This window comes from Alligator mississippiensis, chromosome 1 (genome assembly GCF_030867095.1).
Source record: "Alligator mississippiensis isolate rAllMis1 chromosome 1, rAllMis1, whole genome shotgun sequence".
NCBI lineage: Eukaryota > Metazoa > Chordata > Crocodylia > Alligatoridae > Alligator > Alligator mississippiensis.
Genome location: NC_081824.1, coordinates 305100912 through 305107503, shown reverse-complemented (window position 1 = coordinate 305107503; position 6592 = coordinate 305100912).

Sequence of the window (6592 nt, the reverse complement as noted above, 5' to 3'; positions counted from 1 at the left end):
TCACTGTGGTGTGTAGGCTGTTCCCCAACTGGTGACCTTTCTATGAGCTCATCTAACAATAAATAAGATAAATGCTAACCTGTTTAATCTGTACACTGTATAACACATATTTTTCCTGCAAATTAAATGCAGCTTTGTCTAGGGAGAAACCTAATGAAAAATGCTATATCAAATGTTACATTGGGTAGGCATGTTTGAAGCACTTCCAAAAATTTCATGTCTGGTCTGTCATTCTCTTTTACAAGAGTAAAAATCTCTTTGCAGGAAAAAGAGGCCTCTTCCCGAAAGTGATCTAACCACGTCAGAAAGCAGATCCTTGACTCTGGGGGTATTTGGACCATTTGCTGGAAAAGCTGATTTCCCCTTGACAGCTGAAAGCACTGCATTATAATCCCAGGCATGGCTGACTGCGTCCTGACTCCTGTGTGACCTTTCCTGTGCTCTTGACATTTGCAGTCATCTGAGGACACCAAGACTTCGGCCTTCAGTCTGATTAATTTGTTGTGTTGCTCACCAGTGGTGCAGTCATCCACAGTAGGAAATATCTTGCTGGACATATGTTCTGTTTTTCTTATGTCTTCCTGGAGGCTTGCCAGGCAAATGCTTATCACTTGTGAAGATATGGAGCATCTCCAGCTAGTCAGAGATTTTTCCCTTTCTGCATTGCATATGCTTGAAGCAATACACATCAGACAAAGGTTGCCTGAATCAATAAGACCCTTTGGTCTTATGAAAGCTCCTACTGCTCACTGAGGCCTACTTTGACCTAATTTTTTGACCTCCAGTTGGTCCCTGAACATGTCTGTCCCACCTCCCATCTTCTCAAATCAGCTAGGTAAAGCAGATTTATCCTCTGGCAAAAGGCTTCACGCTTATCCTAATGCCTGTAAGATAACAACCCTATGATGACTTCAAAGCTAGAGCACTCCAGTCCAACAAGTTGGAGAGAAACTCTTACTTTTCCCTTCAGTCTGCGCCTGGAGTCAGTAGCTATTGTTACATAAAGAAGTATTGCCATCACAAGAGGCAGCCTTCTTTCATCTCCTCTAAAGAAAGGTTTCAGCTAGCTACACAAGAGAAAAATGTAGGAAAGCCATGACAGCATAGGGCCTTCACTCAAGTTATCAGGTCATTTTAAAGACTAGCGAATGTTGAGCAAAGTGTTCTGAGGGGGAGAAGTATAGGAACAATGTGGGGAATAGGGAGAGGCTGTGATAGAGGATGAGGGAGACACCGTAGCAGAAGAATCTGAAGACAATGGAGAAACAGACAAACAAACCTGGGGAAGACAGAGGAGACAAAGGGACAAGACGATGACTGATGAGCAAGCAAGAATAAGACAGAGCAGAAAGAGAGAGAATGCGGAGAGGGTGCAGGGTAAAAAGGAGCGATCAAGTGAGAAATGACCTGTGGAAAATAGGGAATAAATATGAAGAGACAAATAAAATAGGGAAAAGGACATGGCCATGGGCAAAAGGATACAAAGGAGTAAAAACTGAGGGAGCAGCAAGAGAGGCAAAGAAAAAAGTCCCAAGTGGTGATCCCACCAAAAATAATGCCTCAGTCAGTCAGAGAAGAAATGCTTCCTCTCTAACCAAACCAGTTCAGCTGTCTAGAAGTGGCAGCTAAATTCCCTAACCATGCAAGAAACATTCAAGAAAATTCTTGACACATTCTTTTAAAAAATGAAAAACAAGAACACACTCAAAAAGAAGCCCTGCTATGCTTCTGTTGAGGCACTTTCCAAGGGAAAGGATGCAACTCTGGGGAAGATTTTTACAAATCTAAATAGCAATGCTGAATATAAATCATGTAAGTTTAACAACACATAACACACAACAGTAAAAGTACCATGCATTTTCAAAACACCTTTTCAGGTTTGTAGAAATGTTCTTGGAAGCTGTAGACTAGTCTGTCCTGCTCCTTTGAACTGCTGAAGAATAACAGAAAGAAAATTCTAGGAAACTGCCTCTCATCAAAGGATGTTAGACTATCTGCCTGCCTACTCGTTGCTTTATTTTTACTTGATTTAAAAGCCTTGAAGAGATGATCCCCTCTCACACACATGCGCACACAGACACCACACCATGTCCTAGCACTGGAAAACTCCTTACTTGAATTCATTCCATTCAGACATCTTGGAGTCTCTTTCCAGCTGGGAGGTCAGCAAAAACATTTTTCTGCTCTGCAAAACCTGTATACTGAACATGTTTTGTATGTATGTTATAGGAACCACCCCACTTCTCAAATTCCAATGTTGGGTTTTCATTATTTATTTAACCTATCCCCATAAACCCTACTATCTTACCCCTTGAAAAAAATAATCTTGCTTAATTCAGACGGATGGTCAGCAAATGGTCCTACAGCTTCAAAATCTCTCTTCAAGTGCAATATCTGTACTCTCTTAGCAGAAGAGCTCATCATTTTCTTCTTGCCTTACAATGCCCAAGTGGCTCTGTAGTTTAAACAAATAACCTAGCAAATGTATTTATAGACAAAAATCCCTTACACCATTCTCTAAGCGGCAATGTTTGAGAAATTCAGTAAGTGCCCCATCGTATGAAGGATCTAATATATCCTGCTTTGTTCTCCAAAGCTTATGTCTACAGTTTGCAGTAAAGAGGCAATGCCATCAATTGAATACCCTGCCCTTTTCCCCTCTCCAAGTTGCCAAGGTCTTTATGAGGAATCTTCCAGGATGGTATTCAGGGCTTTGCAGATTAAACAAGTTTGTGTATACTCTGGGAGCCAAGACAAGACATGTGGATTTAAATACTCACATATCTCAGTTCATCAAGGAATGTATCTCTATGACTAATGACTGCGACAGTCAAGTGGTGGTCCTGTAGCTCATCCTCACGGCCAGTCTGTCCCAGGGTCAGAAATAGCAGCACGGCCAGAAAGAGGCATCTCAGTTATCCATTGTGCCTGTTTTCTCATACTTTGTTTACAAGGCATGTTAACGTTGAGCCAACATTAACTTTAAACTATTTCTCTGTTATATTCTCTACATACAGGCCCAATCCACTGCCTTAGCAAACTGTTACAGTAACTGAAGCAGTCTCCTGGGGCTATCCATGATGAACCTGCAGCTCTAGCTCATTGTTTAACTGGGATAGCCAGCTATCAGTCTGTTTGCCAGCTGGGCCTTCGCATAGCTGTCCTGTGTCTGCACCAGATGGCCAGATCTACGGTACATGCGCTGGCAGCCGGCACCTTCCCCATGAACTGGAGATCAGAAAGATACTTACATATTGCCCTCCCTGGCATTGATTTAAAATGGACTCTTCAAGGTCAGGGATGACTGAACAGAAATCATTCTCCTAGCAGCCTTTGGGTCATAAAGGTGATACTCCTTTGATCTAGTTGACGTGGTCTTTTTCCTGCCAAGCTCCCTGTCTCCAGAGTCCTCCCCAGACAAAAGCAGAGTTATGATGGAGACAGCCAGGCCATGCTTCTTGGCAGTGCTGCTGTGAGAACAGAGGGTCAAAAGACTTCATGTAGTTTCTGATCAAGTCGACTGACTCTTCCTCGTGTGTTTCAGCTGCTACGTTCTTTGTATTTGTTGCCATACATTACAGAGTGTGATGGGATTCCAAGTCGGCCATGGCCGTGAGGGTACAAACTCCCTGTAAGGTTAAATACTCAATTACAGGACAGGCAAATTTAGAGATAACACCCCTCCCCCCCCCCTTTAATAATTAGGGAAAAACACTACCATGGAACTGGGGAAGACCAAACACAAAATAAATGTTTAAAACCCACTATCTCCTAACACTTTTCACTCACTCCTGGCTAGGGCTTACTTCACAGTCCACAGTTGGTTCCAGCAGTAGGCAGGAATCATCACTGTCTCTGCAGCAAACTCATCCTTGTTCCTGGAGGTCTTGACTTCTCTGCTTCTCAGCAGTCTGCGTCTGCCCCACTGCTCCAGGCTTCTCTGCTTCAGTCCTCTCCATCCCCACTCTCTCCAGCTTCACGCCAGCAGGCTCCATGGACTTCAGCAGGCTGCAGGCTGGCAGGCATTTACACAGGCACATGCAGGCATGCATAGGGACATGCACACTCCGACTTCCTGGCTTATATCTCCTTCTCCCCACCCCTCACTTCTAGAAAGAGCCAGAGTTGTCAGGAAAGGGATCCTTCTAGCACAGAGATGCTCAACCTCTGGCCCACAGGCAAAACATGGCCTGCAGAGTCTTGAAATCTAGTCTGTGGGGCTCCCCAAGGGCCCTAAAATTTGGCAGTTAATACTGCCAGCCCATCCTGCTGCCAAAATCCCAAGCCCCATGCAGTGCGTTGGAGACAGGCCATGACTTCCCCCACATGGACAAATCAGAGCTACACCGCACCTCTTCCTTCCGCATAGCCAGGTTAGAGCTAGGCCATGCCCCCTTTCCCCTGCGGGGAAGGGAATGGGTTAGAGGCCATGCCCCCATTCCTCCCACCCAGCCAGCTCAGAGCTGGGGCACACCTCCTTTCTCCCATGCCCCCTCCCCACACAGGGTTGGATGAGAGCTGCATCATGCCCCTCCCTCCCCCTGGGCTGGGGCCAGGTCAAGCCTCTTTCCCCCACAGGGCTGAATTGTAGCCAGGCTGCCTCCTGCCTCCCTCCGCATAGCCATGTAGGGCCCCACTGTGCCTGCCCCAGGCACTAGGTTGGGTCCAGCAGCCAGATCTGGCCTGCAGAGCAATGGGACGATGACCATCTGGCCTGCTGGACTAAAAAGTTGAGCACTACCGTTCTAGTGCCATCCAAAGGGCAGAATGCAATCAGACAGGCCACACCCAGCCCCTCTGCAATCCAACCTCTAACCCATTCCCTGCCAAAATAAAACCCACTGAAAAAAAACACTTTCAACATCACATATCAGACAAATAAGACAACCACAGAACTGTCACACAGAGTTTGCTTTCGTCTGACCTGTAGTCTACTGTGACAGGGTGCATGTGAACTACATAGGCCACTGGTCAATGACAAATACATTTCATAGTTTCTCCCTTTCCCTTTGCTCAGTGCTCAGGGACAGGCTAACAAGGGTATTTTTAGGAGATCTACAAATCTGCTTTAGGAATGGAAGGCGCAACACCTACCACTCATGGCTCCAAGGTGATGGATGGATTTTGCTGATGAGGACAGACTGTTTTATTCTTTAGTTGTAATCACTGGCCCTTGAGAAGAAGACTTTGCTGACTACATCTCTTTTATTCTGCTGAGTCACTCAAAGGGGACTGGACCTCAGTGACCCAGGTGGTCCCTCCCTGTCTCACTGTGGTATGAGTAACACTCCACACCCACCAGAGGAATTAGGGGAGGATCTCTCTCCCCAACCTGGCAATTCACTGGTTGGACTCCAGTCCATACAGAGACTTCCATTTAGTCTTACTGCTACCAGTGACTCACCACTACACAGAACAAAGACAATCCATGCTTTTTAGCAGCAACATGTTGGTGTGCCTGGTGTTATGCTGCTCCTGTCAAAAAGAGTGGTGTCTGAACACAGAATAAGAAAATATGCTCAGAGGAAATCTGGCTGCCATCAGGTGCTGGCTGTAATAACAAAAGTAGATCCATATGCATTGATTCAGTGGTCTTATTTCTTGTTGAAGATGCTCTATGGTAGCTGTTGGGCAGGTCATTAGCACAAGGCATACAAGTCACTACTGAAGCCAATGGACATTTGGATGCGTCAAAGGTATGATCTTTGTAATACTTCCTTATGCCATGCAATGATCCAGGTAACAATGACCCCTCCCTCACCAGCATTCCCATTCATCACACTCCTAATTCGCAGAGGAGATAGGGAGTTCCACCACTCGTCGATTTTAATATTCTTGTTTTCCCTGAAAAAAATGCTTTTGTATTTTTCCCCTAGATTTTGCCTTAACAATCAGCCAAATGTTGAGATCCTTACCCAACATTTACTAAGTCCCTCTGAATTTAATGGCATGTTTGCTGAGTAAATCCTAAATGAACATTGAGTCCAGACATTTGGATTTCATGGTTTCAGGACATTGGTTTCATGGTTTCAAGTTTTCCCGCATCTGTCTCAGACCTTTTCCTTCTTCTGTGGTATAAGTTCCACTCACTAGACATTTCTGAAACTTTCATAGTTTTCCTACACTGATGCATGCACAGTTTTCCATTAGTCCAAGAAACCACACAAGGAAGGGGCTAAGAACACAAATACTCTTGATGGCTCTCTTGAGGCTCATAGTCATCTTATCACCTTGCAGTTAGCATCTTTATGGTGTAGAGTAACACACAGTTCAAGTCCTTGACCCCACACTAGTTCAAGTCATGAACCCATAAAGCTCTGTGCAGTACAGTGCAGCTGCTTCTCAGTAGAGTATGTTAGCCTAGGTGCAACACTGTTCTGACACAGCCATGTTGCTTCTGGTTCTGGAATTAGCTCAGTCAGAAGTAGCTCAGGAATCCTCACATAGCTCTTCATCGTATCGTGTAGACATTACTTTCCATGCTAGAAACATGCAGGTCAGCTACATGAATGCTATGACACAGCGTCCTTATACAATTCAAGATGAATCTGTGAACTTCCACTGAAAGAGCCCAGGTTCTGTCTTATGGTGC